The sequence below is a fragment of the Bombina bombina genome, chromosome 4 (genome assembly GCF_027579735.1).
Source record: "Bombina bombina isolate aBomBom1 chromosome 4, aBomBom1.pri, whole genome shotgun sequence".
In the NCBI taxonomy this organism is placed as follows: Eukaryota; Metazoa; Chordata; class Amphibia; order Anura; family Bombinatoridae; genus Bombina; species Bombina bombina.
Window position 1 is genome coordinate 944,066,791 of NC_069502.1, and position 26,510 is coordinate 944,093,300.

The following is a 26,510-nucleotide window of genomic DNA, read 5'->3' on the forward strand; positions in this document are numbered from 1 at the left end:
GGGCTTGGATGAAGACTTCGGAGCCTGGACGGATCGGTGATACCCGGCGTGGTGAAGATAAGGTAGGATGATCTTCAGGGGCTTAGTGTTAGGTTTATTTAAGGGGGGTTTGGGTTAGATTAGGGGTATGTGGGTGGTGGGTTGTAATGTTGGGGGGGTATTGTATGTTTTTTTTACAGGCAAAAGAGCTGTTTTCTTTGGGGCATGCCCCGAAAAAGGCCCTTTTAAGGGCTGGTAAGGTAAAAGAGCTTTTCTATTTTAATTTTAGAATAGGGTAGGGCATTTTTTTATTTTGGGGGGCTTTGTTATTTTATTATGGGGCTTAGAGTAGGTGTAATTAGCTTAAAATTGTTGTAATATTTTTCTAATGTTTGTAAATTATTTTTTTATTTTTGTAACTTAGTTCTTTTTTTATTTTTTGTACTTTAGTTAGCTTATTTAATTGTATTTATTTGTAGGTATTTGTATGTAATTAATTTATTGATAGTGTAGTGTTAGGTTTAATTGTAGATAATTGTAGGTATTTTATTAATTAATTTATTGATAGTGTAGTGTTAGGTGTGTTTGTAACTTAGGTTAGGATTTATTTTACAGGTAATTTTGTAATTATTTTAACTAGGTAGCTATTAAATAGTTATTAACTATTTAATAGCTATTGTACCTGGTTAAAATAATTACAAAGTTGCCTGTAAAATAAATATTAATCCTAAAATAGCTACAATATAATTATTATTTATATTGTAGCTATATTAGGGTTTATTTTACAGGTAAGTATTTAGCTTTAAATAGGAATAATTTATTTAATAAGAGTTAATTTATTTTGTTTGATTAAAATTATATTTAACTTAGGGGGGTGTTAGTGTTAGGGTTAGACTTAGCTTTAGGGGTTAATAAATTTAATAGAGTAGCGGCGAGGTCCGGTCGGCAGATTAGGGGTTAATACTTGAAGTTAGGTGTCAGCGATGTTAGGGAGGGCAGATTAGGGGTTAATACTATTTATTATAGGGTTATTGAGGCGGGAGTGAGGCGGATTAGGGGTTAATACATTTATTATAGTAGCGGTGAGGTCCGGTCGGCAGATTAGGGGTTAATTATTGTAGGTAGCTGGCGGCGACGTTGTGGGGGGCAGATTAGGGGTTAATAAATATAATATAGGGGTTGGCGGTGTTAGGGGCAGCAGATTAGGGGTACATAGGGATAATGTAGGTTGCGGCGGTGCACAGAGCGGCAGATTAGGGGTTAAAAATAATATGCAGGGGTCAGCGATAGCGGGGGCAGCAGATTAGGGGTTAATAAGTGTAAGGTTAGGGGTGTTTAGACTCGGGGTACATGTTAGGGTGTTAGATGCAGACTTAGGAAGTGTTTCCCCATAGGAAACAATGGGGCTGGGTTAGGATCTGAACGCTGCTTTTTTGCAGGTGTTAGGTTTTTTTCAGCTCAAACTGCCCCATTGTTTCCTATGGGGGAATCGTGCACAAGCACGTTTTTGAAGCTGGCCGCGTCCGTAAGCACCGCTGGTATTGAGAGTTGCAGTGGCGGTAAATTATGCTCTACGCTCCTTTTTTGGAGCCTAACGCAGCCATTCTGTGAACTCTAAATACCAGCGGTATTTAAAAGGTGCGGAGGAAAAAATAACCGCATTAGCTACGCGGGTCGTTACCGACAAAACTCTAAATCTAGCCGTTAATGTTTAATCTGCATGGAACTAAGAAGAGATAAGTAGAAATTATGTATTAATTGTAAAATATGGCTTTACTAAAATATATATTTTTATACAATTAAACTTTATTTATAAAAGCCATATATTAATTCAGATATGCTTTAGAATACAATTATCACTGAGTTCTCATATTCATTCTCCATTGTTTCAGGATTTAATACATATTCATCTAGATTACGAGTTTTGCGAATTTTTTTTAATTTCAGCGTTAAAACAGCAACACAGCTATTACGAGTCTTGTCTGTATAGATGTACAGCAAGCCTGTAACGAAATATCAGCCCCGCACTCGAAAAAATTACGTTTTTTTCATGGGATTTCCATAGCGCTGCTATTACAAGTTTTGCAGTGAGGCTAAAAATCTTGCGTTACAGCCTATAATGACAAGATCAGTTACGCCATCTGAGAGCTGTAGTTATGAGTTGTATGCAACAAAACTGTTACACAAAATTCATAACTAAACTGTTACAAATTACACTAACACCCATAAACTACCTATTAACCCCTAAACCGAGGCCCTCCCGCATCGCAAATACTATATTAAAGTTATTAACCCCTAATTTGTCACTCCCAACATCGCCGCCACTAATGAATTGTATTAACACCTATTCCGCCGCTCCCCGGCATCGCTGCTACTAAAATAAAGTTATTAACCCATATTCCCCCGCACCCCAACATTCCCCATACTATAATAAAGATATTAACCCCTATTCCGCTGCTCCCCAACATCGCCGCCACTATAATAAAGTTATTAACCCCTAAACCTCTGGCCTCCCACATCACTACCACTAAATAAACCTATTAACCCCTAAACCACCAGCCCCCCACATTGCAACAACCTAAATTAAACTAGTAACCCCTAAACCTAACCCCACCTAACTTTAACATAATTAAATTAAATCTAAATTAAACTTACAATTATTAACTAAATAATTCCTATTTAAAACTAAATACATACTTACCCGTGAAATAAAACCTAAGATAGCTACAATATAACTAATAGTTATATTGTAGCTAGCTTAGGTTTTTATTTTTATTTCACAGGTAAGTTTGTATTTATTTTAACTAGGTAGACTAGTTAGTAAATAGTTATTAACTATTTAATAACTACCTAGTAAAAATAAATACAAACTTACGTGTGAAATAAAACTTACGCTGCCTTACACTAAAACCTAACATTACAAAAAAATAAAAAACCTACCATTACAAAAAATAAAAAACACTACAATTGCAAAAAATAAAAACCTACCATTACAAAAAATAACAAACAAAATTATCTAAAACAATAAAAATATTCGTATTCTTATAACCTTTTAAAAAAAAAACACCCCAAAATAAAAAACCCTAATCTAGAATAAACTACCAAGGGCTCTTAAAAGGGCCTTTTGTAGGGCATTGCCCTAAACCTAACAGCTCTTTTGCTACAAAACAAAAACCCTTAACAGTATACAACTCCCACCCCTCAAACCCACAAAATAAAAATAAAGTAAAACCTTATCTACCCATTGCCCTGAAAAGGGCATTTGTATGGACATTGCCCTTAAAAGGACATTTAGCTCGTTTCCTGCCCTTAAAAGGGCATCCAGCTCTTTTATGAAATGCCAAAACCTTAATCTAAAAATAAAAACCCACCCCAAAACGAAAAAAATACATTACACAAAATAACAAACAAACTGTCAAAAATGATAAAAATTATTCCTATTCTAATACCTATTAAAAAAAAAATCCCAAAATAAAAAACCTAATCTAGAATAAACTACCAATAGCCCTTAAAAGAGCCTTTTGTAGGGCATTGCCCTAAGTTAAACAGCTCTTTTACCTGAAAAAAAATACAAAGTCCCACTAACATTACAAACCTCCACCGCCCCAAACCCACAAAATAAAAAAAAATATGTAAAAAAGCCTAAGCTAACCATTGCCCTGTAAAGGGCATTTGTATGGGCATTGCCCTTAAAAGGACATTTAGCTCTTTTGCATTGCCCTGAAAAGGGCATTTAGCTATTTTATGAAAAGCCCAAACCCTAAACTAAAAAAAAAAATCCACCCAAAAAAACCCTTAGAAAAACCTATCACTAACCCCCAAAGATCCACTTACAGTTTTTGAAGTCCAGCTTGAACGATCTTCATCCAGGCGACAAAGTCCTCATCCAGGTGGCGAGAAGTCTTCATCCAGGTGGCCTCTTCTATCTTCATCCAGGAGGCATCTTCTATCTTCATCCTGGCAGCGCAGAGCGGGTCCATCCTGAAGACATCCGGCGTGGAGATGGGAGAATAAAAGATTGATAAATTTAATCTAAGGATTAAGAAGGATTCAAAAGGGACACATTTTCTTTGAAGAAAACGAAGAAATCCACTAAACTCTGCGCAGAGCAACCGCCACGGAACAATTTTCCTGCTCACGGATGCTGACAACGTCAGAGTTTGGAGGCGCCGACTGTTCAGAGCTACAGAGACACCTGTGCTGAACCGAACGTACGTGGAACTTCACAACCAGAGGAAGGTAGGCACTAAGAGGTGTAGTAGTCTGATACAGTGCGGCATATTTAAAGATTGCACATCTAAGATATAGGACAAGCGTAAAGAGAGAGAAACGTTGGACAGCTGTTAGGTAGTTATTTAACAAATTACTAAACAAGTCACTAAATCAGGCAGTATCACCCTATGAGTAGTGATGTCGCGAATTGTTCGCCGGCGAATAGTTCCCGGTGAACATAGCTTGTTCGCGTTCCCAACGGCGGGCGAACATATGCGATGCTCGATCCGCCCCCTATTCGTCATCATTGAGTAAACCTTGACCATGTATCTCACAGTCTGCAGACACATTCCAGCCAATCAGCAGCAGACCCTCCCTCCCAGACCCTCCCAGCTCCTGGACAACAGCCATTTTAGATTCATTCGGAAGCTGCATTCTTAGTGAGAGGAGGGACAGTGTAGCTGCTGCTAATTTAATAGGGAAATTGATAGCTAGGCTAGTGTATTCAGTGTCCACTACAGTCCTGAAGGACTCATCTGATCTCTGCTGTAAGGACAGCACCCCAAAAAGTCCTTTTTAGGGCTAGAACATCAGTCTGCTTTTTTTTCCCCTGTGTAATCTAATTGCAGTTGCCTGCCTGCCAAGCCACTTGCCCAGTGCCACCACTCATATCTGGTGTAACAGTAGTGTAAATTTAAAAAAAAAAAAAAAATTGACTGTGAAACATCAGTCTGCTAGTGCAATCTAATTGCAGTTGCCTGCCTGCCAGCGTTTGTGCCAGGCCCACTTGTCCAGTGCCACTGCTCATATCTGGTGTAACAGTAGTGTAAATTAAAAAAAAAAATACTTTTTTTGACTGTGAAACATCAGTCTGCTTGTGTAATCTAATTGCAGTTGCCTGCCTGTCAGCGTGTGTGCCAGGCCCACTTGCCCAGTGCCACCATTCATATCTGGTGTAACAGTAGTGTAAATTTAAAAAAAAAAAAACTTTTTTGACTGTGAAACATCAGTCTGCTAGTGTAATCTAATTGCAGTTGCCTGCCTGCCAGCATGTGTGCCAGGCCCACTTGCCCAGTGCCACCACTCATATCTGGTGTAACAGTAGTGTAAGTGTACATTTAAAAAAACAAAAACTTTTTGGACTGTGAAACATCAGTCTGCTAGTGTAATCTAATTGCAGTTGCCTGCCAGCGTGTGTGCCAGGCTCACAGCGTATGCTGTGCCCACTTGCCCAGTGCTACCACTCATATATTTTGTAACAGTAGTGTAAGTGTACATTTAAAAAAAAAAAACTTTTTGGACTGTGAATCATCAGTCTGCTTTTTTGTGTCAGGCTCACAGCGTATACTGTGCCCACTTGCCCAGTGGCACCAAGTTACAAATACACCTAACATTATACTATCATTAAATTAATTAAATAAATTACCTACAATTAGCTAAACTAAAATACAATAAAATAAACTAACATTATACTATCATTAAATTAATTAAATAAATTACCTACAATTAGCTAAACTAAAATACAATAAAATAAACTATTCTATAATACAAAAAACAAACACTAAATTACAAAAAATAAAAAAAATTACAAGAAGTTTAAACTAATTACACCTAATCTAAGCCCCCTAATAAAATAAAAAATCCCCCCAAAATTAAAAAAATGCCCTACCCTATTCTAAACTACAAAAGTAATCAGCTCTTTTACCAGCCCTTAAAATGGCTTTTTGCGGGGCATTGCCCCAAAGTAATCAGCTCTTTTACCTGAAAATAAAAATACAATACCCCCCCAACATTACAACCCACCACCCACATACCCCTACTCTAACCCACCCAAACCCCCCTTAAAAAAAACTATCGATAACCCGCTGAAGATCTCCCTACCTTGAGTCGTCTTCACCCAGCCGAGCCGAATTCTTCATCCAAGGTGAGCAGAGGAGGTCCTTCATCCGGTAGAAGTCTTCATCCAAGCGGGGCAAGAAGAGGTCCTCCATCCGGTAGAAGTCTTCATCCAGGCGGCGTCTTCAATCTTCATCCATCTGGAGCGGAGTGGAGCCATCTTCAAAGGAGCCAACGCGGAGCCATCCTCTTCAACCGACGACTTCCCGACAAATGAAGGTTCCTTTAAGGGAAATCATCCAAGATGGCGTCCCTTCAATTCCGATTGGCTGATAGGATTCTATCAGCCAATCGGAATTAAGGTAGAAAAAATCTGATTGGCTGATGCAATCAGCCAATCGGATTGAGCTTGATTCTATTGGCTGATCGGAACAGCGAATAGAATGCAAACTCAATACGATTGGCTGATTTGATCAGCCAATCGGATTGAACTTCAATCAGATTGGCTGATTGCATCAGCCAATCAGATTTTTTCTAACTTAATTCCGATTGGCTGATAGAATTCTATCAGCCAATTTGAATTGAAGGGACGCCATCTTGGATCACGTCCCTTAAAGGAACCTTCATTCGTCACTCAGACATCAGTTGAAGAGGATGGCTCCGCGTCGGCTCCTTTGAAGATGGCTCCGCTCCGGATGGATGAAGATTGAAGACGCCGCCTGGATGAAGACTTCTACCGGATGGAGGACCTCTTCTTGCCCCGCTTGGATGAAGACTTCTACCGGATGAAGGACCTCCTCTGCGCACCTTGGATGAAGAATTCGGCTCGGCTGGGTGAAGACGACTCAAGGTAGGATGATCTTCAGGGGGTTAGCGATAGGTTTTTTTAAGGAGGGTTTGGGTGGGTTAGAGTAGGGGTATATGGGTGGTGGGTTGTAATGTTGGGGGGTATTGTATTTTTATTTTCAGGTAAAAGAGCTGATTACTTTGGGGCAATGCCCCGCAAAAAGCCCTTTTAAGGGCTGGTAAAAGAGCTGATTACTTTTGTAGTTTAGAATAGGGTAGGGCATTTTTTATTTTGGGGGGATTTTTTATTTTATTAGGGGGCTTAGATTAGGTGTAATTAGTTTAAAACTCTTGTAATTTTTTTATTTTTTGTAATTTAGTGTTTTTTTTTATTATAGAATAGTTTATTTTATTGTATTTTAGTTTAGATAATTGTAGGTAATTTTTTTAATTAATTTATTGATAGTGTAGTGTTAGGTGTATTTGTATCTTAGGTTAGGATTTATTTTACAGGTAATTTTGTACTTATTTTAACTAGGTAGCTATTAAATAGTTATTAACTATTTAATAGCTATTCTACCTAGTTAAAATAAATACAAAGTTGCCTGTAAAATAAATATAAATCCTAAAATAGCTACAATGTAATTATTAGTTACAATGTAGCTATATTACGGTTTATTTTATAGGTAAGTATTTAGTTTTAAATAGGATTAATTTATTTAATTTTAGGAATATTATTTCGTTTAATTTAAATTATATTTATGTTAGGGGGGTGTTAGGGATAGGGTTAGAGTTAGGTTTAGGAGTTAATAACTTTATTATAGTAGCGGCGACGTTGCGGGTGGGAGATTAGGGGTTAATAATTGTAGGTAGGTGGCGGCGATGTTAGGGAGGGCAGATTAGCAGTTAATACTATTTATTATAGTGTTTTCGAGGCGGGAGTGCGGTGGTTTAGGGGTTAATACATTTATTATAGTGGCGGCGAAGTCCGGTCAGCAGATTAGGGGTTAATAAGTGTAGTTAGGTAGCGGCGAAGTTGGGGGGGGCAGATTAGGGGTTAATAAATATAATATAGGGGTCGGCGATGTTAGGGGCAGCAGATTAGGGGTTCATAGGGATAATGTAGGTTGCGGCGGTGTCTGGAGCGGCAGATTAGGGGTTAATAATAAAATGCAGGTGTCAGCGATAGCGGGGGCGGCAGATTAGGGGTTAATAAGTGTAAGGTTAGGGGTGTTTAGACTCGGGGTTGATGTTAGGGTGTTAGGTGCAGACTTAGAAAATGTTTCCCCATAGGAAACAATGGGGCTGTGTTAGGAGCTGAACGCTGCTTTTTTGCAGGTATTAGGTTTTTTTCAGCCCAAACTGCCCCATTGTTTCCTATGGGGATATCGAGCACGTTTTTCCAGCTTACCGCTACCGTAAGCAACAATGGTATTGATCGTTGAAGTGGAGCTAAATTATGCTCAACGCACCCTTTTCTGAGCCTAACGCAGCCACTCAGACAACTCTAAATACCAGCGTTGTCTTAAGGGTGCGCTGGGATAAAAAGCAGCGTTAGCTACGCGGGTTTTTACCGACAAAACTCTAAATCTAGGCGTTAGTATTTTTTTTGTAATTAGATAGTTTGTAATTTTTATAGTATTGTTAGGATTTTTGTAATGTTTATTTTAGTTTTATTTAATTGGTAGTTAGTTTAATATTAGTTAAATAGTTATATCAGTTTAATTGTTAGTTAAAACTTAGTTTTTTTTTAATTTGACAGGTAAGTTTTAATTTAATTTAAGATAGGGAAATTGTAATAAAGTTATGGGGCATTAGATTTAGGGGTTACTAGTTTAAATTAGTTTATTGCGATGTGGGGGCTTTCGGTTTAGTGGTTAATAGGTTTATTTTGTATATTTCATTGTGGGGGGCTTGTGATTTAGGGGCTATTAGGTTATTAGGTTTATTGTAGTGGTGGCGGAATTAGGGGTTAATAACTTTAGTATAGTAGGGGCAATGCTGTATATATATATATATATATATATATAGTGTCTGCGATGTGGGAGGGCAGCAGTTTAGGGGTTAATAACTTTATTATAGTGGCAACGATGTAGGGAAACGGCGGAATAGGGGTTAATACATTTTATTTGTGGCAGCGATGTCGGAAGCGGCAGATTAGGGGTTAATAAGTTTAATATAGTATTTGCAATGTCTATAATCATTATATTATATTTTTTCTTCAATACTGGATAAATAATTTATAATATAATACTTCTGAAAGCCATTGGACAGAACTCACTAGCATCATTGTGTCATGTGGCATAATAAACTCAGAATTAGATTCTGCATAAAGGCCTAGATAAAAAGTGGAGCATAGAAATGGAAACGGTAAGGTGGCCAACATTCCCAAAGCTCAATCCTTTTCGCTTCTATTTTTTGATCATATTACAAGTCCAAAATGATTTTTTTAGTGCTTGAGTGATACTCTAGTGCATGGTGACATTAGCATGTCAGATATTGTGGATGCGTTAATTCCCTCACATAATAGACTTTTATAGGAGTGTGCAGTAAAATTCATGTTAGGTTATGCTCGAGAGCTAAGCTGATGTTGGACAAAAAAATCTACTCAAGTAACAGAGTTCTTAATTTAGTTCTGTGCTATTCTATTTCAATGAAACTTAAAGGGACATTTTATATTTTGCATAAATGTTTTGTAGATGATCCATTTATATAACCCATACAGGTTTTTGTTTTGTAAAAATTTATAGTTTTGCTTATTTTTAAATAACATTGTGCTGATGTTCAGATGCCTAAACAAGCCCAAAAGATTTAGATGTATACTGATGTCTACAGACTCTAACTTGCTCCTATTTGTGTAAAAGGTCTTTTAATATGCATGGGAGGGGGGAGGGGTAGTGTCTGCTCTTTTTGCTTTCCAGCTCATTTCATTGGGTATCCCAGCCTAACCTCATCAACAGTGCTAAATTGGGAGCTACTAAGTGCATTATTAAAAGGTTTTATACTGGATTTTCTTTATAATAGTGTCTATTACATGCAGTTATATGAAAATTGGTGTATACTGTCCCATTAAGCATAAAATACTTCACACATACATATAAGTTCATCCCAAAGTGTTCAATGGGTTTGAGGTCAGGGCTCTCTGGAAGTCACTCGAGTTCCTCTACACCAAACTCGTCAAACCATGTCTTCATAGGCCTTGCTTTTTGCAGATGGGCACGGACATGCTTGAACAGGAATGGACAATAATATATAAAAAAATAAGTTAAGCGCTAAAAGCAAGGGTGTATGTGTATAATGATCTAATGTATAATAATATCCAACACTGAAAATAATAAGGTAAATAATGTGGATGCGCAATCTCCAGGAAAATATAAAATTAATTATCTGATAATATCAATTGAATTATGTGTCCAATGTAAACTAAAGCACAAACAATGTATCAATGGAAAGTTCCAATAAAACAATTTATTTAAAGCACTGTATCAGGGATTATTATGCAAACTAGACAATTACAATTTCTAAAACAATGCAAAATTAAAATGAAGGGACGTCTCCCTTAAACAGTAGCAACTTCAAATGAACCCATTAAAATAAAATAAAACAGTCAGTACTTGCGCTTGCAGAAAATGTTTCAATCCCAGAGCAATGAAGTGAATCTTTTGCTTGTCGATAGCAAGTAAGGAGAAACAAATAAGCTTGTTTAGTGAGAGGCCGTGATCACCAAAAGTGTACGGCTTGGCTTTACCGACTGGTAGTGAATGCGCCTTTTTATACGGCTCTTATGTGACCCCTCTGACGTCACGTGTGACAGTGACGTTCGATGTTCTCATAGCAGCCCCTATTCCTTAATAGAGAAGGAAGTCCTGGGGGATATCTAGAAAATCTTTTCTGTCACAGTGAGTGACTGATGTTATTTCTTTGTGTTTAGTAATAAGCGATGCAGACCATCGAGACTTGTACAGACTTTATAAGCCTTACTTACGAACTTTGTGGTCGCTATGTAGCGACTAGAAATACTGGATGTTGTTGGTTTCTGTGGTTGCTAGAAGCAACTGATGGATCCTTTAAATATAAGACTTGGCGGTCGTTCGTAACGACTGGAAGATCTTTTAATGCTGAACAAATCTTTGCGGTCGCTAAATGCGACTAGAGAGTCCTTTGTTGAACGACTTGGCGGTCGCTAATGGCGACTGAGAGATCCTTAGTGATGATTAACTGTGCGGTCGCTAGTAGCGACTGGGGAGTCCTGTGTTGGTATGTTGGTATGTTGAACAGGAATGGACCTTCCCCAAACAAAGTTGGAAGCACTGAATTCTCCAATTATTTTTTTTTATTATTATCAGTTGTTTGTAGAGCCCCAACAAGTTCCCGCAGCACTAAAGACATGGGTCTAATGTGCAAGATGACAGTTATCGGAGGCAAATGGATAGAGGGCCCTTCCAAGAGTTTCACTGTTGTAAATCATCTCTCATGAGGGTGATCTACAGAGCAGCTAGGCTCGAAAGCTCACATGCTAAGGGGGTACAGGGGATAGCTACAGGAGGAGAGGGACTAAGATAGAAAAAGGTTAGTGTAAATGATGTGCATAGAGTCTTTAAAGGGACATTATACACTGGATTTTTCTTTGCATAAATGTTTTGTAGATGATCCATTTATATAGCTCATGCATGTTGTTTGTTTTTTAAAAAGTACAGTTTTGAGCTGATTTTCAGACTCCTAACCAAGCTCCAAAGTATTAAAGTATGCTGATGTATAACTACTCCAGTTTGCTCCTGATTGTGTAAAGAGTCTTTTCATATGCAGAGGAAGGGGGAGGGGGGGGAGTGTTTTTTTTTTTTTTGCTATACACCCACTTTCAGAGGGTGTTCCAGTTAACCTTTTCAACAGAGCTAAACTGGGAGCTTCTAAGTAAGTTTTAAAATTGTTTTATACTGGATTTTTATATCAGTATCAGATGTTTTTGAGGTGGAGATGGCAAGAATTGGCTATAGACTGGATGTGGGGAGTGAAAGAGAGATCGGAGTCAAGTGTGACCCCAAGAAATCGGGCATGCTGGGGTTGGAGGAATGATGTTATTATCAAAATTTAGAGAAAGTTGGGGGGGATTTTGGTTGAAGGGGGAAATAGGGAGCTCAGTTTTTGAGAGATTTAGCTTAAGGTAGTGAGAGGACCTCCAGGATGAAATATTAGAAAGACAGTTAGTGATACGAGTTAGTAAGGAAGGTGATAAGTCTGATGCAGAGATGTAGGTTTGGGTATCATCAGCATACAAATGGTATTAAAACCCATGGGACTGCATTAAGGAACCTAAGGAAGATGTATAAATTGAGAAGAGAAGGGGACCGAGGACAGAGCCTTGTGGTACCCCAACAGACAGAGGTGAAGGGTCAGAGGATGCACAAGAGAAGTTAACAATAAAGGTCCGGTTAGACAGGTAAGAGGAAAGCCACAAGAGAGCTGTGTCACAGATGCCGAAGGATTGGAGTGTTTGGAGCAAGAGAGTGTGGACAACTATGTCAAAGGCTACAGACAGATCAAGAAGGATTAACAAATAAAAGTGGCCTTTAGATTTTGCTGTAATTAGGTCATTAGTAACCTTAATGATTGCAGTTTCTGTGGAGTGTTGTGGGCGAAATCTAGATTGCAGTAGGCCAAGGAGAGAGTTTAATGTGAGGAAATGTGATAAACGTGTATATATGAGTCTTTCCAGAAGTTTTGATGCAAGGGGGAGTAGGGAAATAGGGTGGTAGTGGGATGGGGATGATGGATCAAGAGATTTTTTTTGAGGATAGGTGTAATTACTGTGTGTTTAAGGGATGTCTTTTTAATCCTATAATATATAGATGACCCTTCACTGGAACTAAGGAGCCTAAACCAAACCCTGAAAATCAGCACCAGACCATTATCCCTCCTCCACCAAACTTTACAGTAGGCACTATGCATTCTGGTAGGTAGTATTCTCCTGGCATCCACCACACCCAGATTATTTCATCAGACTGTCAGGTAGTGAAGCACGATTCATCATTCTAAGAGAACACATTTCCACTACTCCAGAGCTCAGAGCTGCTCAGCTATTGAAACTTATTTCACAAAGCTCTTGATGCATAGTTCTTGACCTGATGTTACTTCAAGAGTCAGTTTGGAACTCTGCAGTGAGTGATTCAACAGATGATGGCTGATTTTTACGTGATATGAGCTTCAGCACTTGGCAGCCTTGCTCTGTGAGTTTTCGTGGTCCACTACTCTCTGGCTGGGCTGCTGTTACTCCCAGATGCTTCCACTTCACCATAATAGCACTTATAGTTGACTGGGGCAGAAATATCACTGAATGAATTGTGACAAAGGTGGCATCCTATGACACTGCCATGTTTAAAGTCCCTGAGCTCTTCAGTGTGGCCCATTAAACTGCCAATGTTTTCTTTGGAGATTTCATGGCTATGGGCTGGATCTTGTGTACTTGTTAGCAATGGGTGGGGCTGAAACATCTGAGCTCAATAACTAGTGCAGGTGTCCACTTATGTTTGGCCATATAGTATATATACACAGATATAACTCTACACACACATACACATTCAACCCCTTCTGAGCCCCCTCCCACCTTGCCATATACCATATCCCATTTACTGTAAAAAAAAAAAAACTTAATTTTTATTATTAAACCTTTGTTTTCTAATTATTAAGTCTAAATATAACAAATCATTTATTTCCATCACATTTACATGTAATGCAAACTCACAAGTGATAAACGTTTACTTCAAAAAGCACAACATACTGTATTAAAGAAGTATTTTGTATTGTGCTTGAGTGCAACACTTAGCTTTTGTAATACTAGCACAATGAGCACACTAGTACCGCTTTGTGCTCTCCATAAGGCACACTAAATAAAGTTTTGGGCATGTTGAGATGCTTTTGTTATCATTTTTAACCATTGACGTAATATATCAGATTGTGAGCACCAGATTAAGCACCCTTTGTTATGGATTGCGCTCCACTACTTCAAAATAAAAAGTAGAAATGGAAAAACAAAAAACAACTCTGATTATATTAGACTATAAAGACAGTATATTAGAATGTAAGCTCACCAGTCACCAGTTATGTTGTCTTATTTAAAGGTACAGTCTACTCCAGAATTTGTATTGTTTAAAAAGATAGATAATCCCTCTATTACCCATTCCCCAGTTTTGCATAACTAACATTGTTATATTAATACACTTTTTACTCCTATGATTACCTTGTATCTAAGCCTCTGCAGACTGCCCCCTTCTCTCAGTTCTTTTGACAGACTTGCATTTTAGCCAATCGGTGCCCTGTCACACACATGAACTAATGCCCTCTAGCTGTGGAAGAACTGTCAAATGCATTCAGATAAGAGGCAGATTTCAAGGGCTTTGAAATTAGCATATGAGCCTACCTAGGTTTAGCTTTCAACTAAGAATACCAAGGAACAAAGCAAATTTGATGATACAAGTAAATAGGAAAGTTGTTTAAAAATGCATGCCCTATCTGAATCATGAAAGTTTATTTTTATTAGACTCTTCCTTTAAAGATGGTTTACTGCTTACAGTGACTAAAGAGTAGGACCATCTACTGACTTATGTAAAGGTCTTCTGATTATTGTACTTCACAACTGTATACTTTAATGTTACAGAGCTGTTTGAAATGTATACAGGGATACAAGGAACATATTTGCAGAATTTCCCATATCCAGTTTCTAATTTAGTCAATGGCTTTGTTACTATTGACCTGAAAGAGCTGAGGCCAGAGCCAGCACATTACTTGTATTAGCTTTTGTTCCATTCAGTCGTTGTTCAGCACATTTTAGAATAGTAATTTAAATAATGTAATGTGAAATGAGGACATAATGCAAATAAACTACATCTAGTGATTTGTTTGTTCTCTTCTGTCTTGAGAAAATGCTTTGCAGACTTAAGTATATGTCAAGTTTCCTTCTTTTGCAAATAGATCAGAAATTGTGTCTGTTTGGAAAAAAATGTTTTTGCCATGTAAGCTTAAAGTTGTTAATAAAGCTTGTTACGTAAAAAAGCATTTGTGACACTTAATTGGGGGAGGAAGTGTGACCTCAATAAATATTTTGAAATATTACTTAGAAAATAAAGGATATTGCTTGTCTTATATGTTTGCTTTTGGACATTTCTTATTTTTTATACATTAAGGGCTATATTACAAGTGAAGCACTCATTTATTCTGTGCCTGTAAATGGGCTGGTTAATGCTACCGCAATCTTGTGGTATCAATTTGTGCTCCAAAAACTAACCTCTGGTTAATTTAAAAAAATGTCTACTAATTGCCCCAAAGTAAAGTGTATAGTGCCTTTATATAATTAAAATATAGTAGCATCTTTATTTCTTTCTAATGACACGATGAGTCCACGGATCATCTAATTACTATTGGGAATATCACTCCTGCCCAGCAGGAGGCGGCAAAGAGCACCACAGCAAAGCTGTTAAATATCACCTCCCTTCCCTCCAACCCCAGTCATTCTCTTTGCCTACATTAGAGCAAGGAAGTGGTAAAGTTAGGTGTTAAAAAAGATTCTTCAAGCAAGATTTTATTAGTTTTTAAGTAGTGCAAGATTATGCTGCTTTGTCCTAGGGTGTAGCTGTAGTCCATATCAGCCTCTTCAGTGGAGCAGTGGTGGCTTTCAAGCAATGGGAACTTGTGGGATATAATTCTCACTGCACCTCCCATGTAGTTTATGCTGCCCTAATACTGAAAGCCTGAGTAAGATTACTCAGTCTTTATCTCTCTTTCCACAGGTCCATGTGAGGGAGAAGACCTCTGAAACCTAGTGAGCTGCCTTGGTGCCTGGCAGATTTACGAGGTAAGTGCTGACTTTATTTTTTCTGGGAAACACAGGAAAAAATTAGGAACTTTATTCACTAAGGGACACACAAATTTCTCCTATATGTTTGGGAGAACATATCAAGGCAGTATTGTTATGACAAGGCACTGGGGCTGAGGAGGTTAAAAGGCTCATTTAATGTGGTTTTCACTTCTCCCGGCGGCTTGACTTTAAGACGCCTCACGATAGGCGGGGCAGACTGAGGCAGTTTTGTTGTTGCGCGCCTTTTTTCTCCTTCACTTCCTGTGACCGGAGGGTGCAATAGATCGTGTCAGCAGTCTCAGACAGGAAAGCGCATAATAAGATTTAAAGCTGCACTTTTAGGACTGGACAGCTTTTCATTGTGCTGCTAGTCGAGTTCCAGATCTTTTACTAAGAATACTATCTGCTGTCAGCAGGGCAGGTAGGCACCTCAGCAAACTTAAGCCTAGGTGTAGAGGTTGTCAGTAGTGCTTGTGTAAATCTATTTAGTTCCTTACGGCAAAAAATAAAAATAGTTACATTTTAAAATTAAAGAGACAGTAACGTTTTTTTTTAGTGTGTTTTAATTTTTATCAAAAATTTAAGGTTCTTTTTGGTAATTGTTCCATTGTGAATCAGAATGGACCAAGAGGCCCTGCAAAATGTTACTTGTTCTTTATGTTTTGATGCTAATGTGGAACCACCTATCCCTTTCTGTTCCTCATGTACTGAGAGAACTTTAAATTACAGGGATAGACTTTTTTCTGAGATAACATTGTCTAAGGTGGATGCTGTTCAGGAGTCTAATGACAATGTTCATTATATGCCGCAGCTTTCTCCTCAAGTGTCCCAAATTTTATCACCCACACATGCAGTGTCCTGCACTTCCACTCAAACTCCTCCTGGAGTTACGTTTGCAAGACATCGCCTCCCTCATGTCCTCTGCAGTCTCTGATGCATTTTCTGCTTTTCCCATGCTGCAGGGAAAGTGCAAGAGGAAAAGTAAGCATTCAGTAAGTAAGGTTTCTGACGCAGTTGTTGCTATTTCGAATGCCTCCTCCCAGAAGCCTGAGGAGGAGGATACTTCGGTAGCATCTGAGGGTGAAATCTCATACTCAGACAGTGTAATTCCTTCTTCTGATACTGAAGTTGTATCCTTCAGGTTTAAGCTAGAACACCTCCGTCTGTTACTTAAGGAGGTTTTAGCTACACTGGACGACAGCGACACCACGATCGTAGTCAATCCTAAGAAATCCAGTAAGCTAAACAAATATTTTGATGTACCTTCCATGGTGGAGGTTTTTCCTGTACCAGATTGAGCTGCAGAGATCATTGCTAAAGCATGGGAGAGACCGGGTATCCCTTTTTCTCCATCCCCTATACTTAAAAAAGATGTTTCCTATTCAGATTCTATTAAGGAGTCTTGGCAGACAGTACCCAAGGTGGAAGTGGCAATTTCTACTCTGGCTAAGAGGACCACTATTCCCATAGAGAATAGTTGTTCTTTTAAGGATCCTATGGACAAAAAATTAGAGAGGTTACTCAAGAAGATGTATGTACACCAGGGTTTACAATGGCAACCTGCAGTGTGCATTGATATTGTCACTAGTGCAGCGGCATACTGGTTTGATGCGTTGTCTGATTCTATTAGGACAGACACTCCCCTTGAAGAGATCCAGGATAGGATCAAGGCCCTTAAGTTGGCCAATTCCTTTATTATGGATGCTTCCCTATAGGTTATTAAACTGGGAGCAAAGATTTCTGGTTTTGCTGTGCTGGCCCACAAAGCCTTATGGTTAAAGTCTGCGGATGTGTCATCTAAGTCTAAACTCTTGGCGATTCCTTACAAGGGAAAGACCTTGTTTGGACCGGGTTTGACGGAAATAATTTCTGACATTACAGGAGGAAAGGGCCATTTCCTCCCTCAGGATAAGAGAAATAAACAAAAGGGACGTCAGAGTAATTTTCGTTCCTTTCGAAATTTCAAGGGAAACCCTTCCACTCCCTCTTCCAAGCAGGAGCAGTCTAAACCTTTCTGGAGGCCCAATCAGTCTTGGAGCAAGGGGAAACAATCCAGAAAGCCTGTTATTGAATCAAAAGAAGCATGAAGGGCCTACCCCTGATCCGGGACTAGATCTTGTGGGTGGCAGACTTTCCTTCTTCACTCAGGCTTGGGTTCGAGATGTTCAGGATCCCTGGGTGGTGGACATCGTGTCCCAGGGATACAAACTAGAGTTCAAGACATTTCCTCCCAGGGGCAGGTTTCTGCTTTCAAGGTTATCTGTAGACCAGACAAAAAGAGAGGCGTTCTTACACTGTGTTCAGGACCTCTCCGACCTGGGAGTGATTGTTCTGGTTCCAATACAGGAATGGGGTCTGGGATTCTATTCCAATCTGTTCGTGGTTCCCAAAAAGGAGGGAACCTTCAGACCAATTTTAGATCTCAAGAGTCTAAACAAATTCCTCAGAGTGCCGTCCTTCAAGATGGAAACTATTTGTTCCATTCTTCCTTTGGTCCAAGAGGGTCAATTTATGACAATGGTGGATTTAAAGGACATGTACCTACATGTCCCCATCCACAGGGACCATCACAAGTTTCTAAGGTTTGCGTTTCTAGACAAACACTTCCAGTTTGTGGTTTTTCCATTCGGCCTTGCCACAGCTCCCAGGATTTTCTCAAAGGTTCTGGGATCCCTGTTGGCGGTGCTGTGATTGCAGGGCATTGCAGTGGCGCCTTATCTGGACGACATTCTAGTTCAGGCGCCATCCTTTCAACAAGCAAAATCCCACAAGGAAATTTTGTTATCTTTCCTGTGATCTCACGGTTGGAAGGTAAATTTGGAAAAGAGTTCCTTAGTTCCAAGTACAAGAGTAGTTTTCTTGGGAACCATAATAGATTCTTTATCAATGAAGATTTTTCTGACAGAAGTCAGGAAATCAAAGATAGCACTTCACTCCTCTCCTCAGCCATCAGTGGCTCAGTGCATGGATGTAATCGGTCTGATGGTAGCGGCAATGGACATCATCCCGTTCGCTCGTTTCCACCTCAGACCTCTGCAGTTAAGCATGCTCAGTCAGTGAATCAGAAATTATGTGGATCTGTCTCCGCGATTACAGCTGAAGCAGGAGACAAGGGATTCTCTTCTTTGGTGGTTGTCTCAGGATCATCTCTCCCAAGGAACCTGCTTTCGCAGACCCTCTTGGGTGATTGTGAAAACAGACGCCAGCCTTCTGGGATGGGGAGCAGTCTGGGGCTTTCTAAAGTCTCAGGGAACATGGACTCGGTCGGAGTCTGTTATTTCCATAAACATTCTGGAGTTGAAGGCAATCTTCAATGCTCTCCTGGCCTGGCCTCAGTTAGCCTCAGCCAGTTTCATCAGGTTTCAGTCGGACAACATAACTTCAGTCACTTACATCAATCATCAGGGAGGAACGTGGAGTTCCTTGGCCATGACAGAGGTAGCAAAGATAATTCAGTGGGCGGAGACCCCCAATTGCTGCCTGTCGGCGAGTCACATCCCAGGAGTGGACAACTGGGAGGCGGACTTCCTGAACAGGCAGACTTTTCACCCGGGGGAGTGGGAACTCCATCCGGAAGTATTTTCCAGTCTGATTTTCCAATGGTGTCACCCGGAATTGGATCTCATGGCATCTAGGCAGAATGCCAAGCTCCCAAGGTACGGGTCAAGGTCAAGGGACCCTCAAGCTGTAATGATAGATGCCCTGGCGGTACCTTGGAATTTCAGTTTTGCATACCTATTTCTTCCGTTCGCTCTTCTTCCTCGGGTCATTGCTCAAATCGAGCAGAAGAGGGCATTGATGGTTTGCAGACCTGGAGAACATGTCATCTCTTCCACCTTGGAGACTTCCATTGAGGAAGGACCTTCTACTTCAGGGACCCTTCCTTCACCCAAATCTAGTTTCTTTGAAGCTGACTGCTTGGAGATTGAACACTTAATTTTATCCAAGCGTGGATTTTCGGATTTGGTCATTAAGACCATGATTCAGGCTCGTAAACCTGTGACTAGGAAGATTTACCACAAGATATGGCGTAAATATCTATGTTGGTGTGAATCCAAGGGCTACTCTTGGAGTAGAGTTAGGATTCTTAGAATTCTGTCTTTTCTCCAAGAGGGTTTGGAGCAGGGTTTATCGGCTAGTTCCCTAAAGGGACAAATATCTGCCTTGTCTATTTTATTACACAAACCTTTGGTGGATGTCCCAGAGCGTACAATCGTTTTGTCACGCCTTGGTCAGGATCAAACCTGTGTTCAAGCCAGTTACTCCTCCATGGAGTCTTAATTTAGTTCTTAAGGTTCTTCAAGGGGCTCCGTTTGAGCCTATGCATTCCTTAGATATTAAGTTGTTATCTTGAAAAGTGTTGTTTCTTGTATTACAGTATGCATCTCCTTACCTTATTTTTCATTCAGATAAGGTAGTTTTGCGTACTAAGTTAGGGTTTCTCCCTAAAGTAGTTTCAGATCAGAACATTAATCAGGAGATTGTTGTTCCTTACTTGTATCCTAATCCTTCTTCTCAGAAGGAATTACTTCTGCACAATCTGGACGTGGTGCGTGCATTAAAGTTGTATTTGCAGGCAACTAAAGATTTTCGTTAGTCTTCTGATCTGTTTGTGGTATTCTCTGGGAAACGTAAGGGGCAGAAAGCTATGGCTACTTCTCTTTCTTTGTGGCTGAAGAGTATCATTCGGTTTGCCTATGAAACTGCTGCACAGCAGCCTCCTGAGAGAGTTATGGTTCATTCTACGAGGGCTGTTTCCTCTTCCTGGGCATTCAAAAATGAAGCTTCTGTGGAACAGATTTGCAAGGCTGCAACTTAGTCTTCTCTTCACATTTTTTTAAAGTTCTATAAATTTGACACTTTAGCCTCGGCTGAGGCCTCTTATGGGAGAAAGGTTCTTCAAGCAGTGGTGCCTTCCGTTTAGGTTCCCTGTCTGGTCCCTCCCTTATCATCTGTCTAGCTTGGGTATTGATTCCCAATAGTAATTCCATGAACCGTGGACTCATCGTGTAATTAGAAAAAAAAAAAAAATTATGCTTACCTGATAAATTTCTTTCTTTCTTGACACGATGAGTCCATGGCCCGCCCTGTTCTTTTGGTCAGGGTTTGTTGGTATATTATAAACTTCAGACACCTCTGCACCTTGTTGCTTCCTTTCTCTCCTTGCTTTGGTCGAATGACTAGGGTTGGAGGGAAGGGAGGTGATATTTAACAGCTTTGCTGTGGTGCTCTTTGCTGGCTCCTGCTGGGCAGGAGTGATATTCCCAATAGTAATTAGATGATCCGTGGACTCATCATGTCAAGAAATAAATAAATGTATCAGGTAAGCATACATTTTGTTTTTATTGAATAATAACTACACAAAGCAGTTTTAAGGGGTTAAAGTGAGCGGATGTGGGGTGTTAGAAAAAAAAACGTCATTGCAGTCTATGGGGACTGTGTTATTCCTGTAAATATAAATACATATATGCTTATATGCATATATATTTATGTGTTACATGACTTATCCCTTTCGCTGCGCTTGGCTTTGTGCCGTGTATGACGGCATCAGAATGAGGCTCCCATTGGAGCCTATGGAAGCGCGCTCTCGCGTTTGAATTGCGCTGAACTTGTAATACCAGCTCACATATGTGTGCGCTGGTATTACTGAGTGGAGCGCAAACATTGCGTTTGTGTAAGCGCAGTTTTGCGCTCCACTCATAGTCTAGCCCTAAAGGGCTAAACATATGTTACAGCATTTTATTAATGTGCTGTTGCATTCATATAACAATGTGCTTAACCTATACAGAGTGGGTTAAACACATAGTTAAAGACAGATACAAAACAGCAGTGCACTACTGGGAGCTAGCTGAACACATTTGGTGGGCCAATGACAAGAAGAAAATAGGTGTAGCCAGCAATCTCCCAGTAGTGCATTGCTGCTCCTGAACTTTGAAAGCACAAGAGACACATACTTGTTTTTAAAAATGAATTGTGGGATATCAAAATAAATGAGCTAATACAAAGAAGACTAACGACTTGATTTTATAACATCATATGTAAATGAACATATGGATATCACAGCAGATGCAAATAATTAAGAACAATCTGTTCCATGTGTTCAGTACAGTATGGTTCAGATGTCTTGTAGTGCACTGTATTGATAAATTGGCGTATTCATTCAAGTAAAAAGCTTGTTAAAGAATTTTCTGTAATTATAACTGCTTTGAGGTTCTTCCTTTAAAAACTATACATAATCAAAGAAATTCAAGCATTAATTTTAATGAGACTTCCTTGTGTGTGAAATATAAATGGATTGGGTTCTGTATTCCAGCACTAGGAGATTTATTTATTAAATAATTGTGTGTTTACTACTACCACAGGAGACATTAGCAGGTGGTAGGTATGGTGTGCAGACAAGAACAAAACTTTAGAGTACTTATAGTAAATTGTTTTATTGTTGTTTAAAGAGGCATGTTAGTGCATTAAAGGGGCATGGAGCCCAAATATTTTCTTTCATGATTCAGATAGAGCAAACAATTTTAATTATATTTTCAATGTATTTCTATTATACAATTTGTTTTGTTCTCTTTGTATCATTTGTTGAAAATAATTTCTAGGTAGACTTAAAAGCTGCTGAATGGTGGCTGCACATATATGCCACTTGCTTTCCATCAGCTCCCAGCAGTGCATTACTGCCCCTTCAACAAAGGGCACCAAGAGAATGAAGCAAATTAGATAATAGAAGTCAGCAAGAAAGTTGCTTAAAATGTTATACTCTATCTGAATTATGAAAGAAAACATTTGGGCTTCATGTCCCTTTAATAAGGTGCTCTAATGTGTTGTGTTTAACCACTACAAATGTGTTGAACACAGAGGGGCTGATTTATAGCTGTGTTGACATGCAATGACTTGGAATTGAGTTAAAGGGCCACTAAACCCAAAATCTTTCTTTCATGATACAGATAGAACATACAAATTTAAACAACATTACAATTGACTTCTATTATTTATTTTGCTTCATTTTTGAGATATCCTTATTTGAAGAAAAAGCAATGCACATGGGTGAGCCAATCACATGAGACTTCTATGTGCAGCAACCAATCAGCAGCTACTGAGCATATCTAGATATGCTTTTCAGCAAAGAATATCAAGATAAAAAAACAAATTAGATAATAGAAGTAAATTAGAAAGATGTTTAAAAATGCATTCTCGTTCTAAATCATGAAAGAAAAAATGTGGGTTTCATGGCCCTTTAAGGGAAGTCGAGTAATATAGTTGACATAGAGCACAATTCTACAAGTTGACTGTTCAGTCAGTGCAAGTCATCCTTTTTAACTGACTTGTGTATCTAAAGTAATTTGAAGTTAGTCATAAAAAATTGCTGAATTGCTATGCACAAATAACTGACTTCCAATCAAATTTAGATTAACTGAATTTAGAACTGAAATCAAGGATTTTAAGCCACCTACTCTTCACCTACCTTACTGTTAGCATGCATGATAAAGAGAATGGATTTTACATTTTTGCAGTGGCTGCATTGGTCTATATTATTCAAGTGGCCTTTTTATATGTTCTTTAATTTTTAAACAATACATAAAAACTGAAAAAAAGTAAACCTTTCTCTCTGTATTGTGTGTGCTAACCGGAAGTGCACAATACAGCTGTGAAAAAGCCCACACCATTACTGTCACAAGGTGCAGGAATACATAAGCTCCAAGATGGCAGCATCCATTATGCTTCATCAACTGCCACTTGTAAAGGGTTAAAATAAGAGAATGGCAATATACAATAGAGCAATAGACAGAGGGGGGGGGGGGGGGGGTAGTAGCATGGTGAGAAACCTTTCTATTGAAGTTTGGTCCAACAGTTTAATATCCTTCTAAAGTCTAACATGATTACAATTCTGCCCTAAAATTTGCAGGAAGTAAATATCAACCAATGAGCATAAACAGGAAGTATCTCTCAGCCAATAAGCATTAGCAAATGTAGATTTGTAGACATACACAGACATTACAACTGCATGACTTAAAGGGACAGTCAACACTAGAATTTTTGTTGTTTTAAAAGAAAGATAATCCCTTAATTACCAATTCCCCAGTTTTGCATAACCAACACAGTTATAATTATACACGTTTTACCTCTGTAATTACCTTGTATCTAAGCCTCAGCAGACTGCCCCCTTATTTCAGTTCTTTTGACAGACTTGCATTTTAGCCAATCAGAGCTGTCTCCATGGTAAATTCACGAGCATGAGCTGAATGTTATCTATATGAAACACAATAACTAATGACCTCTAGTGGTGAAAAACTATTAAAATGCATTTAGATTAGAGGTGGCCTTCAAGGTCTAAGAAATTAGCATATGAACCTCCTAGGTTTAGCTTTCAACTAAGAATACCAAGAGAACAAAGCAAAATTGGTGATAAAAGTAAATTGGAAAGTTGTTTAAAATTCCATGTCCTATCTTAATCATGAAAGTTTATTTTGGACTTGACTGTCCCTTTAAACAAAAAAAAAAAAAAAAAAAAAAAAGCTTTTACCTCACATATTTTCATATAAATAGCATAAACAGATGTAGAACTATTTTCTATGATGACAGAAAATGTTTGATTGCAGTGTCCCTTTAATTTGGGATAAAGAAGAAAAAAATATATACTAAATTATATGTAAACACTATAGTATGTTTACCCAAGGAAAAATCTGATTATTTCAGACGGAGACAGAGATCAATTACATTTTTCAATTATAAGAAATAATTAGCTGATGCTTCACTGAGTCTTTCCTTAAGGATCTTCTAAATCAATACAACCTTAGAAATAAGGATGGCTACCTCAGCAAATTACATTTTACTATAGTTTGTCCTGAATGTATATTGTCTATTTTTAACCTCACTAAGGTAACTACTTTTGTATATGTTATTATACATTACTGGAACAGAATCAAATAAATAATGTTTCATTGTTCACTGGACGATGGAAAGAACATAATTACTGTTTTTCAAGTACTGGTGCAACGTGTGTAGGTGAAGTCATCTCCACAATAAGATCATATCTTAAATGTAAGAACAGTATCAGATGTTCTGTATTTAAAATCCATATATTGCAGACCTTGTCAGATATCATCGTACAACTTTTAGGAAGATTGGCTGCTGTGTTTTATTAGCTATTAGGGATGTTCAGGGAAGAGGATTTCGTTTTGTAAAAAATTTCATAACGAATATTTGAGGACATTTGTTTCCCCTAATATTAGTTTCCTGCACTATTCCTTTTTTTTCGTTTAGTTTAAAACAAAACGAAAATCGAATTGTCTTTAAACACATTTGTTTTCGTTAAAACAAATGTAAATGTTTTAAAGCTATAGTTAATAAGTTCACCTATAGCTACATACTTAACCTAATGCGCTCTAGAGAGCGTGCTATCCCGATCGTCTTCTTGTCAAAGCCCTAGGCACAGTAACAGGAGGCTTTAGGCTCCCAGGACCTTCACTAAACTGCCAACCACACTTAGGGGCCAATTTAATCTGGTGAACTGCTTGTGCAATGCCGCCCCCTGCAGATTTGAAGCCAATCGGCCGCTAGCAGGGGGTGTCAATCAGCCCGATCGTATAGGATCAGGCGGATTGAAGACCGCAGCCTTAGAGGCAGCGGACAAGTTATGGAGAAGCGGTTTTTAGACCGCTGCTTCATAACTGCTGTTTCCGGCGAGCCTGAAGGTTCGGTCAGAAACAGGGGCATCAAGCTCAATTCGGAGCTTGATAATTCGGCCCCTAAGCCTCCTGTTAGTGCGGCCATGAACCTAGCAAGAAGAGGATCGGGTAAGGGCGCTCTTCAGAGCACGTTAAGGAAAGTATAAAGCCTATAAAAACATTTTAACCCCGTTATGTCCTTAAGGACCAGCGACATATCCTGTATGTCGCTGCAGTCCTGGGCTTCTCTCTGCCACAATCTCACTCAAAATAGCGATATCGCACTATTTCTGCATGCCCCACGAGTGGGACACTGCAGAAATAGATTTGCAGAGTTACCGATGCAGAGGGGGCCACTCTGTGGCTCTCTCTGCATTGGACAGCGGTGATGCCGATCGTTAGTGGGTGGGAGTGCAAGGAGGGAGGCGGGTGGGCGGCCCATCACGGGAGAAGGGCGAGAGAGGTTGGGACCGCTCGGCCTTGCTACAGGGTATAGGGAAAAAAAAAGCCAGGAAGTGAGGAGCAAGGAGGGAGGGAAAGGGATCTGGGAGGGGTAGGGTAATGAGGGGGGGCGGCTACACAACAGAAAAATATGGTTAAAAAATATGCATTAATTGAGGCAAAGTGGGTACCTGCTGACAGCTGCCAGTAACTAAGATGGCGGCAAATAGGTAGGAGGGGGGAGGGTTAGAGAGCTGTTTGGGGGGGATCAGGGAGGTTGGGGGTAAAAGGGGATCCTACACTGCAAAAAATATTTAAAAAAATTAAATATATATATATATATATATATATATATATAAAAGCAGCCTTTTAGTTTAGTACTGGCACTGGCAGACTTTCTGCCAGTACTTAAGATGGGGGTGACAATTGTTGGGTGAGGGAGGGAAGAGAGCTGTTTGAGAGGGGTCGGGAAAGAATCAGGGGGAGGTATGTGTCAGGTTGGAGGCTGATCTCTACACTAAAGCTAAAATTCACCCTACAAGCTACCTAATCTTCTGGGCATAATACAAGTGTTGTGCGCAGCGGCATTTAGCAGGCTTCTAATTACCAAAAACCAATGCCAAAGACATATATGCCTGCTATTTCTGAACAAAGGGGATTCCAGAGAAGAATGTACAACCATTTGTACCATGATTGCACAAGCTGTAAATAATTTCAGTGAGAAACCTAAAATTGTGAAAAAG